This window comes from Lissotriton helveticus, chromosome 7 (assembly GCF_964261635.1).
Source record: "Lissotriton helveticus chromosome 7, aLisHel1.1, whole genome shotgun sequence".
NCBI lineage: Eukaryota > Metazoa > Chordata > Amphibia > Caudata > Salamandridae > Lissotriton > Lissotriton helveticus.
The window spans coordinates 521,682,820-521,696,700 of NC_136068.1; the positions used below are offsets into that span (position 1 = coordinate 521,682,820).

Here is a 13,881-nt window from a genome sequence, read left to right on the forward strand (position 1 = left end):
GCAGGTCCTTCGGATCGAATTTGCGCTATGGATATCTGCAAAAAAAAACAAGCATTTGCAATGCAATAGGTCTCGCATTTGCCAGAGTTTGTGCTATTGGCATTGTAAATGGCAATGTAAATGTAAATGTAAATGTGCTGGATTTGTAAAGCGCACAGCTGCCCGTGAGCGTCCCGGCGCTTGCTTAGGGAACCCGTCCTGGTATTCCCCTGTGAGAAACCCCAGCAGGGTGTCCACAAGGTGAAAGCCAGGCATCCCACCGCGAGGGGCCGTAGTGGAGATTAAGCAAGCTATTGCCCAGAGTCGCAGAGTGTGACCCCGTGAGTTGAGTAGGCACCAGAGCGAGAATTGTCGAGTCCGTGGAATTTTGAGCCCGAGACCCGCCGAGGCGGGGAATCGAACCCAATGCATTTTATGTATGTGTTTTATAGCCATTGCCTCCGAGAAGCAAGGCTGGCAGGACAAGAGGCGCATTTACTGCCAGGCTTGCTTCTAGTAAGCAATGACTATGCAACGCTTGCAGGTTTTTCAAAACACATACATAAAAGGCATTGTCATTTACAATGCCAAAAAAACTCTCGCAAATGTGAGACCTATTGCATTGCAAACCACTTACAGCCTATTGAGAAGGAATGAAGGTTGGGTGAGAGTGAACAAGGAAATAAATAGGTACGGGTGAAATGTAATAGAACAGTCTAGACTAGCACCTGCTTGCATTCGTAAAGTGTAGTGAGAGGGCAAGCTTGAGATCCATGGGAGTATCAAAATATTTTAGAATATACACAACCCCCTTCACTGTAGGTACCACATTATTAAACCTTTGTAGCCGCAAACTCACATCCACTCTTCCACAAAGTGATCTCAGGAGCGTCCAGTTGTGACACAGCAGGACGCCTAAGTAAGGGCACGTTAACAGTTGTGGATCACTGTATTTAACCAAATGTGTGAATGGGATGTATCCAACTTAGCTATAATCAGGGGATTAAAACCGAAACACTCTTTGGCTGGCATGTTGTTAATTTATGTCAAAAGCAGTTTTTAATGGAAATGTGTCAAAATACATGCAAAGAGATAAAATTAAACACGTACTAAATCAACCAACTTTATAAAGTCTTGAAAAATGCTATTCTCTCTGTGATGAGGTAAAGCAGAGATCTCCATACAGTTAACAAATATAAACACAGATCAATGCATTGCAAACAAGAGTGCATGCGGCAGAACATATCAGCTAGCGTGGCGCACGCTGGGTGAAAGCAGATGAGTGTTCATGTGCCCTTGAGTATCTGTGACATGGTGAAGTCCTCCTGTAGCTGAGTTACACAGCATATCCCACGGTTTGAGAAGGGGAAGTTGACCTTTTAGTCCACATCCGATAACTCGCCCCACGAAAGAGCCCTTATGATTAGCAGTCTGGGAGTAGGGCGTGATTCACCCGCTCCCACCCACATAATAACTTGGCAGTGGAAGCTCTGGGCGGGGGGGGGGGTTTCTTTCTTCATTGTTGGCAGGATGAGAAGGGCACTCATGTGCTCAGAACAGTCTTATCACCTCAGCCAGCACCCTAACAAATGAAGGGGGGCATGAGTGGCAGTGTGAGCCAGCATAACCTTCAAAGGCCATGGCATATAAAATAACACAGCCCAGCTGAAGCATTCTCGTTCTGTTTTTTTTACTGATGCATTATGGGATTTGTAGGCCAGCTTTCAAAATGGAAACAGCCGGGGTACAAATGTAATCAAGAAAACCATGCACACAGCAGCCATAGCAATTAAATAGAAGTATGATCATTACCCAAAGATCAGATAAGAGTTTGGCGGGGTCAGAGGACTTCATGCATCACAATCAGTGATGAAATGGAAGATCTACAAGTAAATGTGGGCAACAGACTGACAACACGAAGGAAGAAGCAGCGAAATTTAAAATCAGGTGTTTTATTAAAAGCAGGTGGACAGCTGTAGCAGAAGCTACTCAGGGCAGAACAAACGGGGGCGCATGAAACATAGCGCACAGAAGCTCCATGAGGGGTGGCAGGGGGACACTGAAGAAACAAACAGGGGGGGGGGACGTGGAAGCAACACAAGGATGGTGGAAGATGACAGAAGCAACATGGAGGAAGAGGGAATCAACACAAAGGGTGCAAGTGGGGAAATCAACAACAGGCATAGAAGAGAAGTGCATGGGTGGAGAGAAACGTAACAGGGGCGGGGAAAAGCACATGCGCTACAGAGAGCAAAACTATGCTGGGGGAGAGAAGCATAAGGACAAATAGTAACCGCTGCAAGCAGCGAACGGAAAGCAGGAGGAGGCTGCACTCACCTCTCCTGGGTTGTACATGTTCAGCCCCCCTCTCACTGCCTTTTCCCTCCACGGACACATCTGCTTGCTGGCATGGCCTAGCGGTAGATACCAATGGCCCGGACTACACCTTAATCTTCCGTTGCTGTTTGCTTCACTCACTTGCACGTAGTAGCATTTTGGTGCAGCGGGATTAGTGGTGCTTCGGTGAAACGTTAGAGAGCTGCAGAGCTGCTGACTTCATGAGAGGGGAACTAGTTCGAGTCTCAGTGTCTGCTCTATCCCGTGCCTACAAAAAATGTGCCATCAAAATTACAAATGCAGATCATAATCTGATGTTTTTCCTAGTATGAACGTCATTTGTAATTTTGTTCTGATGGCATATTTCCAATCCAAAGTCTGTGTCTCCGCAATCTCACGTGCACTAACAAATCCACAGCTGCATTTGTGCTCGATGTGAGGGCTCCTATCACGAGGCTGTTCCTCTGCCTCCACTAGTCCCAATCCATTTCTCGATAATCCTTCAAATTACGTTGTGGTATATTGACCCCCAGCTACATCACAGCCAGGGACAGTTCCAACAGACAGTCTCTGCATTCAAAACCTGGAACAATAGTATGTCATATATGGAATACTCTTGTGTTACGTGAATCTCAGCCTTTGCGGAGATTGGCTAAGCCCAATATGAGACCATCTATTTATTGAACTTTTCTTCATGCTAAATTAACCCTAGACTATACCAATTATAAAGTTGTGTACAACAGTCTGCTATCTCTTCTTTGTATTTAGCAAAGTTGTACGGTTCGGATGAGTATTCATTTCGTAGTTTTGTTTGTGTTTTTTACTGATGACGATTTCACTATGTACTCGGGTAAATGTCACACTATAGAACTATTCGAATATAAACACGGCACGTTAATTCATATTAAAAACTTTAATCGAACATTATACTTGCATTGCGTCCCTGTACTTAGTGGATGTTTTAATAAAATAAAATGTTCCAACTAAAAAAAAAACATAAACCGATGATTTATGCTTTTGCCCATCCACGCCAACCAAGAACACAGAGCTTTTAAGGTGTCTTTGCATACACCGGCCTGTCTACCCCACAAGCCAGATTTACAAAGGCCCACAAAGGGGGTGGGGGTGAAACCAGAAGGACTGCCCGACACAAGAGGAAGCTTAAAACTGGAATAAACAAACCACTGAGCACAGGAGGATGCTAAAAACGGGGATAAGCCTCTGGCTGAGGAGACCAATTGAGACTAATCCTAAAGGCTGGCCGAAACAGCACTTAGAACTGGGAGCGGCTTGAGAAGCCAAGCAGCAGCATTCATGTTCACACAATAACTAGCAGTGAAAAAGGACAATGTCCTAAAAAGTATTCTGACATCAACTTTGGTGGTAAAAAAGCCCGTCTCGGTCATGCTTCAATGAGGGTGTTTTTAGGTCTCGCCTGTCAATGCGCATGCGCATTGAGCTTGCGAGACTATGGGGGCTTAAACAGACTTTAACCAACTTGCGCGATTTCATGGCGTTTCCTTGCAGTGCCCGTGAAATTTAACCTCAATGCGCAAGCGCATTGACATTAAAAGCGCGTGCACATGAAAGCTTCAAGTTTCCCCTCCCACGGCTATCCCCAGCATGCGCTGTGCCTCAGGCATTTCTCCTCCCCTAATTTATTCACTGCCACGGCTTTCGCTTTGACGGGTGCCGGTCTGTCTCTCCCCTCCTGGCCCCCTCTCCCTTTTCTTTCTAGCACGCTCATACAGTCCACAAAAACAAACGAGTTCAAACTGAAATCCCCGCCGGGCCGTCTCTCCCCTCCTGGCCACCTCTCAGCATACATTGTACACATTCATACTCTAGGCTCGCATCACAACTTCGAGTCACTGTAGGGGTGTATAACTTTCAGTACAAAATACCTGGGCACAAACAGGCACTGCAATACAGCCGTGCTCACATTCAAGAATTAAAAGAAGACGTGCAAACTCCTTTCGGAAATCGCCGCAGGTCCGTCTCTCCCCTCCTGGCCCCCTCTCCCCTTTCTTTCTACACTCAAATATACAGACCAAAGAAATGAAAGAAGACGTGCAAACTCCTTTAATTCCTCTTCAGCCAGCCTCTCTCCCATTGAGCAGCATACATCAGCTCATACCATTTCGCAACACCTTTGTATAAATTTCACTATTCACACACAAATCAACCAGCATCTCTCTCATTCAACATCATATATTCGATACATTCACATACATTGGCTCAAAACAAAGAAAAAAAACGTGCACATTATTTTAAATCAGAAGCATCCACCCTCTGTCCCATTCAGCAGCATACATCAGCTCATACCACTTCGCCACACCACAAACACAAAACTGAGAGCAACTTCGAGGCACAGGAGGGATGGCTAGCTTCACTTTAAACATACTTGTGTACAAACTTAATAAAAGACACAGACTCACCACCATTCAGCAGGCCTACTATTTCCCCCCCTCCCTCTACAGCGTGCTATGGAAATTTGGGGGATTGTATCTCTAGGCTTGCACCTAATAAAAATTTCCGATGTTGCCATCATTGGAATAATGTTACTATAACATTTACAATGCTTGGGGACAATAAATACATGCGAAAATTTACAGTATGTCTTTTGGGTCATAAGGGAGATTGCTTTTTACGAACGAAACAAACACAGAGCCTCTCTCCCATCCACTTCACTAAACACTCCACCCAACCCCCACAACACCCACCAATACGTCTGTACCGCTCGGACCACTCCTCAATTCCATTTACTTAAACACACAGGCCCCAGACTCCAAGGCTTTCGTAAACAAAACTACAGGATGCTAGAGTGCTTTAAGCGCCGTCGTCAAGATTCTAATCAGTTGTGAAGTTGCTTTTGGGATATGCTAATTTGAACAGCAGGATGCGAGCCGGTTGTTAGCCCTAGAACCCCAACAACAACAACAAAAAAAAACACATCCCACTGAAAGAAAAAAAACCCACTGGAAACGTGACGCTTTTTTTAACAAAACTCCAATAGTTCACATTTTGCACACAGACTTAAAGCTTACAAGTTACGACTTACGTTCTCTTGCGAGACTATAGCGTCTTAAACAGACTTTACCTAACTGGGCGATTACCTTATTCACAACCTTCGGTATCAATCAGGCAAGTTAACTGTAAGCTGTGTCTGAGGTCTGTGGCACAAAGGCCCCTGCTGCTTCACACTACGGCCCGTGTCTCTCCCCCATCGCCGCTCTCCCCGCTCCGCCCCCTGCTGCGGCCGTTTCGCATTTTTCCTCCCCCCTCCCCACAGCAATGCCCTCCGTCTTGTTCGTCTTACTGTTTTTGTTTTTTTGGTAACTAAATAATGGTATTAATTACTACCAAACGCTCTCATTTTAGAAAATACCTCGCACATATTCAAACGTAAATCTCGCCATTTGCATGGAGATGTTTGCTCCAAAGACATAGCCCACTGCGTTATTTTGCAAGGACTGGAACTTGTTACCTGCAATTACAACAAGAACTCCTGCTATAAACAAATTAACCCTCTGTGGTATCTTCTCTAAATTCAGTGATCGCTTCAGGTTATTCACAACCCTCGGTATCAATCAGGCAAGTTAACTGTAAGCTGTGTCTGAGGTCTGTGGCCAGAGGTCAGGCGCGCGCACACATTTTCTCTCCTATATTGCGCGCATTAACCTCCTGAGTTATCCTGTCTGGTGATTTATGAATTCCTACATACGATTAATTCATTCTGAGGCTGTTTCACATATTTTTTTATTCACGTTATAACCGTGCTGAGACTTTTAAGAAATTAGAAATTTTCAGGTAAACCATATTCCATTTTAGATGCAGCGCCAACCTTGCATTTCTAAAATTATTTGCCCTACAGCGGGCTGAGTCTTCTGTTCAGTTGTTGTTTCCTGTCATGTCCTCTTCAAATCGCTTTTGTTCTTGCCCAAGATTGATTGATTAAGCCAGGCACAGATTTTACCGATTTTGTAATTTTAACGCGTTCTTGCCCTCCATTTGGCAGCAGTTATCCAAGAATCACATTTTTACGAGCTGCTGATTATCTTCACTTTTATTGTAAATATTTTAATGCTACTGGATTTGTGTTGGTGTTGCGTCTCTCCCCTCTCTCTACACCTCTCTCTCTACACCCCTATTGCCATTATAAATTACAATAACATTTTATTTAAGTATTAATTATAAAAAAATAAAGGCCATTGTTATTTGTAATATGAATACATATAAGTCACGTAAATAAAACATATTGCATTACAAATGCTATAGGTGTCACATTTGCAAAAGTTATAACTATTGGCATTGTAAATGACAAAGCTATCAATTTAGCTATTTTAACCCCTTCCATGCTGGTGACGGAACCGTTCCGTCATTAGTCACGGCTGAGCTGTGCTGATGACGGAACGGTTCCGTCACGACCGCGCCCTGTCCTGGAATGTCCAGCACAGGGCGCGGCTTCAGCGCCGCGGTCAAGGTGTTAAAAACCAACACATAAATAAAATATGTGTCATTTACAAGACCAATAGCTCCAACTTTTCTAATGCGAGACCTATTGCATTTCCAATGCTTGTTTATCTTTGATACTTGCACAAGTGCCACCTTTGCCTACGTAACGCTTGTTTTTGTGCCTGAGTGTCTAGCACCTATTGCAGTATTATACCTCAAATTATACTTTGTTTTCTCTTGTAACTGCACACTTGTCACTTTTTACTACCTCATGTATTTTTGGTTGCTCACAATTTTTACTACCTCATGTATTTTGTTTGCTCACAATTGTCACTATTACCTTATGTAACGTAACCTATGCTTTTGTAATCTGTTCTTGTGTAATGTTTCTCATTATGTTTCATTTCTGTTCCTATTGTGAAGCGCTCTGACGCCTTCGGGTAAAGTCTGCTCTATATAAAAATGCATAAATAAATAAATAAATAAATATAAAATAATAAAGAGCTTGACGGAAACATTTTTATTTTCGTTGTTGACTGGGCAATTGGGGTCGTCGTCGTCCTGGTAAACAGTACTGGGAAAGCTCCGGAAATGATAAAAAGTCACACGAAAGCGGTGGTTTCGGTGCATTAGTGAGGAGAGCAGCGAGTTGCATTAGAGAGCTAGCTGGAAGGTTCACGCGTGAGAGAGGAAGGGGAGCCCAGGAGTGGTGCCTGCATGCCAGCCTGCTCATTTTCAAGCACTGCACTCGTAGCGCGCCCTCTGCTGGCTAAACGCCCTCCTAAGCAGCGTAGGCGAGTCCGAAAAAATAGGTGGCTTTGGAGAATGCTATTCATGTCCTTTTGTGGGCGGGGACTGCTTTGGTTCTGTTCTCTCGGCGACTCCGGTCACAGGCTGGGCGCACAGTTGATCGAGCCGAAGCCCGCTGCGGACTTTGTTCCTGGTGGCGGTATTGTGTGCGTGTCCGCGCAGGATCCTGCGTCTTCTACGGGTAAGACGAGGCTTAAACGCGCAATGGGGGTTAGATGGGATCTAAATCCACATCCTTAGTAGCTACTTTTAGCTAAACTCGTCCACTGTGCACAGACCTGCACGCATCGGCTTTCCACAGACCGAGAGGTCGACACACATCCGCCCAGCAACCCGCGCACAGGGGAAGGGTCCCTGCGTCTCTGATACGCACCCGTACTATGCCTTATTGCGGTGAACCTCCGCCGTAGGAAGCGCCCTGTCCAGCTAAACCTCGCGCGTGATCATCAGCCGTCTGTGAACCCGGAAGCTTCTAGATTTCCGTGGAACACTTAAAATGGCGGTTTAGAATCCTCACCCGAGGTGAGCCTCGTTCTGAGAGCAGCTGCTGCTGACACTTCCTTTCTTATGGGCAGCTTCTACATAGCGCTAACTTGACCCGAAGGTTACCGACTTTACAGTATCCGAGCGTTTTACACGAGCACCAGTTACTTTACTCATGCTCGCAAGATAAGGTGATTTGCTTAGAAAAAGCAGGCGACGAGATATTCGAACTTGGTTTCAAAGTCGGCTGCTGTATTGGCAACGCCACATCCTTTCCAGAGATATTATTCAGAAAGTGTGTTATTAGAGTGTTCGTCTTCCACAAGCGTATTGTTGTGCGGCTTACACATTCCTTCGTAGCCTTGGCTGGATGCCAGTTGTCCCGCGGTTGGTTGGGTGCCTCGTGTAATGTGTTCGTAACACACCAAGGTTAACAGGTGGCTCTGTCACAAAGGATGCTTTGCTTCAAACTGGACTTTAATTAACGGCTCAATGCATGTTGGCAGTTGAGCCAACAAAACGTATGTAAAGATGACAAGCCACTCCCGGTACTGAATCGAAAGAGAAGGCAGGCATCGGTGGAGCATTGTGTTCTTCGTGATCCAGAGTCACCAGGTAACCCTTAAAACTCAAACTATCATCGCAGGCACTGTTGCTAGACCTCGACTTTAAGGTGACGACCCTGTATTCTGAGGTTTATAGTCGTTTTGTTCCTCCCGCTAGACTAACAGATGTTATAGCAAGAATTGTAGGATACAATTTAAGGACTGGAAACTGTAAATACCTGCAGTAAGGCTGCTATTGTTTTTGGATGTTTTAGTTGTTAGGGCTGGGGACCTTGCAGGCTGCCGGTTTGATTCTACATCTTGGTACCTGGTGATATGACTGGGTGATCAAACGCATTGGAACACGCACACATTTTCCCAGGGGCCGAAAAAGTATGATCTACTGTGTGACTACGGGCGACTTGGAAGTCAGCAGTGTGCAGGCTGGGAGGAGGTTGTAAAGTAGGCGTGTAGGGGAAGTGAAGCATGTACATGATGTGGACAATGAGACGCATTATTAGTTTGAGGGTTTCATTCCATACCACCTACTAAAAAATCATGAGTCTTCAACCAGGGTAAAACTTGACACTTATTTTAACAGCTACAGAGGAACCACTGTGCACTGATCAAATATGTCCTATGTTTAGTCTGTGACTTTCAAGGTGAAGTAAAGTTGAAACATCATCATTTTCTTTTGGCGGATAATGTGAGATAGAACATCGGATACACGTAGTAGAGGCACTCCACAGGGACAATTTTAAAAACTGTTTTATGTAGAAAGAGGCAAGACTCAATTCCTGCTAAGTTTGATTGTGTGCTAATAATGTTATATCTACTCGTACAGCTGTAATGTTACATTTCACCCTAGAAGCACAATCTAGGTTATTTCACCCTAGAAGCACAATCTAGGTTATATGGCTTAAGCACGACCATGGATTAGTGTTCAGTCTGTGTTTAACACAGATTATTTTTGACCACAGCTTTCTGGTGTAAGCCTTAACAGCATGTGCATATAGACCTATACTTATGTGCTTAAATGTGGAAGTTCTCAGCATGCCAGCTGGTCTACCTCCTACTCTTCCAGATCTCTGCAACAGCAGGTATGTTCCTCATTCCTGAAGTACGTTTCTTACGTACTCTGTGTTGGTACCTCAAAGTAACAAGCATTTACAATGCAATGGTTTCGCCTTCGGAAAAGTTAGAGCTATTGGCATTGTAAATGACAAACTTTTTTATTTGTGTGTTGGTTTTGAAAACCGATTAATAAATGGCATTGTCATTTACAATCAAAGTAGTGCGCGCATGTACTGTGAGCGCATCCCTGTGTGTGGGCACACCCTAGGTTCTCAATAACAGACTCCTTCAAAGGAGTCTGTTATTGAGAACCTATGGTGTGCCCACACACAGGGATGCGCTCACAGTACATGCGCTCACTACTTTGAGTTTACTAAGGACATAGCAGGACGGCTAAGTCACCTGTTGGAGCACCCAACCTTAATGCAAGTTTTTTCAAAGACTACAATTTTTTGAATATCGTTTAGAGCAAGACTTTAGTTTGACCATTTAGTGCTGTGCACCTCCACCAGTTATTGATTGTCATTTACAATGCCAATAGCTTCATGCAGCAGCGAAGACCTGCCTTCCGTTACACAGCATTAGCGTATTAATATGCAAAGTAAAATACACCACGTGGACTTGTGGAACCGAGGTCATCGCTATGGTGCATTATGCGGTAAAACAAATCTCAAGGAACTGTTACTTACTCAAAAAAAGTTGCATATAAAGAGTAGTGAATTAAAACGATAGGATTTCATACCACCCTGAAATTGCTATTGGGTGTGAACCTGGAGGAGCAAACACGCAGTATAGCATTACTGGCAATCCCATGTTACGATAGTGTGGATCAACAATCAGGAAAGTAGGGTGAGATGAGGCAAATTATTTTTAAAAATCGCTTTATGAATGAATAATCGTTTATTATATAACATTACTAAAATATCCACTACAATAAAATCTCTTTACACCTGGCTGGGAGCAAGGTTACTTCTTGTCTTCGGGTGTATGCATAAACGATAACCAAATCAGGGATGCCTAACTCACGTGAAGTTAAACCTGCCCTGCTCATAAGAGGCGAGACACAACATGCAGCCTTCGGAGACGGGCTGGAGAAAAGGAACTCTCGAATCGGCCACACAGATGTCAAACATATTTCAGGTAAAGCACTTCCTCGCCAGGGCGGGTAACCTCAGTCACGCCAGTGTAAGTGACGGGTTAACAGGTGACGCTATCTCACTGGGACATAACCTCGTATTGGAATTCCCATCAACAAATTGTCTTTTCTGGCATCTGTATTGTTTTTGTTAAATTTAACTAAACAGAACTACAACTCCCAGAATGCGATGATTTTGCAACCAGAAAGAAAAGGACTGGAACCAACTGGTCGCGCACTTGGTGGAAACAACAGATCGTCCAGGTGACATGCAGCCAGCTCCTAACCGGCCGGATATACATGCAAAGTCAAATTGTCAAATGTATTTTTATTGCAACGTTAATGAAAACCTTCAGAAAACGAGAAAATCAATGAACGTCTTTCCATGCCCACCATATCAACGATGTGAGGCAGAACCACAGAGCGCAGTGCTTCACATTTTGTAGTCATTTTCACAATCGCCTCTTCCTAAAACAGCTAAAGTGATGTCTAAAGAGATGTTCCTCGTCAAATGACGTCCCGCTTAAATTCATCCAAGTGATGTCAGCGCAAATGAAGTCTAAAATTTCATGAGGCACAGGAAAAAATAACAATCAATGCCACGCGACTAATTAGTTCCTGAAAAGATGACCACAGCAGAAAACATTTAGTTGAGCGTTGCATGTTTGTGGTCCCATGTAAATGGCTTGACACGCTCGTTCTGATTATCGATTGGCTGGCCTGGCACAAATACATTATGGGACTAGGTGAAAAGCAAATATAATTTAAAAGGTACAGAACTTCTTTCACAAACTTTAGCCCGGATTGCTTTTAGTCAGCAGACTGTGGGCTATGCAGGACTTCTGAAAAGATAAGTTTTACATCCAAACACCATACTCGCGTGTCATCTAATGGGGACAGTGCAAAATACAGTGTGACGGCCATATTGAGAGCTCTCCAGCTAGTGCCAGGCAACAGCCATCATACCTTTCAACCTATGGAAGCAGCTGGGAGGGTGAGACTCCCATTTTTTCCCCCTAAAACAAGTAGTGAAACTCACAACCAGGAAGAGCCCGCGAAGAGGGCCACCGGCGGCTCGTGCACTGCACTCCCTCAGCCAGCGCTGCCTCGGCATTCCCCTGAGCGCGATGTGGTCTTGCCTCATGTTTGTATGATTGAAGAAGCACGGGCACACGGACAGCGGGGTGGGGGCGGGAACGGGCACAGATGACATGAGACGGGGTACAGCAACGAGACACGCAAATACGTAAAAAAACAAAGAGACGACATGAGACGGGGTAAACGTACAAAGGAAAAAGAAAATTACAAACAAAATGCTGCTTACCTGATCGCAAATATAAACTCCTTCCTGGCAACTTCAATTTCACAGCCCACTCCTGGAGAATGCTTTTGGTAACTGACCAAAACAAGGCGACCAAAAAAAAAAATAGGAACCGCCCACCACCGCAATGACGTTTTAAAAGGGGCGGCGAGGGAAAAAATGTACGGAACGCCCACGAATCGCCTCAGACAATAACGGCCGCCTCTCTCTTCCAATGGCTAGCCTCCATTTATGGAGCTAGCCAATGGAAGACAGAGGCGGGACAAAGCCACATACTATTCTCAAAAGTTTTCGCCTGCGCGAACGCTGCTGCGCAGCGGACGTCAGGCGAAACCTAAAAAGGTGAAATATCAAACCGAATACATTGGCCAGGTTTTATGCAGAAATGATGGCACTTGTGGATTAACATGCTAACCACTCAAATTGAAAGTTTTTCTCAAACATTTGGGGCATCCAACCTGCAGCTTTCCTTTCACACTCGAGAGCAAGGAGGGGGTCCAGTCATTCCTGGCTACACCAGTTTTATCTGGTAGCACCAGTAGGCATTCTTCTGGGATATTGGCCAGGTTGGAGGAAGAGAGTAAAATTACCTCTTCCTAAATTATACATCAGCTGCTACTAACCGTGAAGTATCATGCACCAGTGATGCAGATGGTAGGCTACTAAGACCAGAAATAAAATCCTTTCGTGCTGATACCTTTCCCAAGGACCCCTGTGTGTATTATCTTGTCTCCATGGACCTGCACTGAAAAAAAAATAAGTAAACATTCACCTAATGTTTATCAATAACTGACTGACTCTGTCTCCGTGCAGTCTGCATGAAGCGGGGGCAGGAAAGAGAATCACTGTGGGGAATAAACTGACTGCACTTTATAATCCCAACACACAGTGTGTGACTGACAAGTACAAACCCTTTGTTAACCCTTATACAAACGCAGGCCTGCAAACACATCATTCGCTTTAAACTTGAGTATGCAGTGCTTTGACCTTATTAGCTCAACGGTGTTAAGATATTAGAACTCGTTTTTTTTCTGACAAATATGAAAACCTAGGAGTTTTAAACATACCCGATGTTTAGGACTATGACAATAAATTAGATTATATTTTTGCACATAATCTTGAAATCTAAAAAACAGTGGATATGTTCCGAAAAAAGCATAGCTACAAAAATTACATGCAATCACAAAACGAGCTGAATTACAAACAAGCATTTACAATGCAACGGTCTCGCCTTTGCAAAAGTTAGAGCTATTAGCATTGTAAATGACAAAATTTGTATGTAAGTGTTGGTTTTGAAAACGGATAAATACACTGCATTGTCATTTACAATGCCAATAGCTTAATCTCTCGCAAATGCGAGACCTATTGCATTTGCACCCACGCACACACACAGCCACACGCACACACACACTGAGCCACACACACACACTGAGCCACACACATAGAGCCCCACACACAGAGCCCCACACACACACACACAGAGCCCCACACACACCAGCAGAGCCACACACACACACACACACACAGAGCCACACACACAGAGCCACACAGCCACACACACAGAGCCACACACACAGAGCCACACAGCCACACACACACAGCCACACACACACAGCCACACACACACAGCCACACACACACAGCCACACACACACACACAGAGCCACACACACAGCCACACTGTACAACATGGCTAAAACAATCACATTGACAAAGCTAAAATGCTCTAGTTCTACATTTAT

The 13,881-nt window shown here is 44.4% G+C and overlaps 2 protein-coding genes across 4 annotated transcripts in view; one reads left to right on the forward strand and one right to left on the reverse strand.

Moving 5' to 3' along the window:
* LOC144768705 (microfibril-associated glycoprotein 4-like) overlaps window positions 1-13,881 on the reverse strand; it is a 676,294-nt gene that overhangs the window by 409,995 nt on the left and 252,418 nt on the right. The window lies entirely within an intron of this gene.
* Window positions 7,311-13,881, forward strand: part of LOC144768701 (uncharacterized) — a 41,445-nt gene continuing 34,874 nt past the window's right edge. The window contains exon 1 of one of the 2 annotated variants that reach the window (XM_078652565.1): window positions 7,311-7,762. The gene's annotated coding sequence lies outside the window, so the exon portion shown is untranslated. Of the gene's footprint in view, window positions 7,763-8,589; window positions 8,680-13,881 lie in introns of those variants that run through there. The other variant, XM_078652566.1, reaches the window with a different exon arrangement.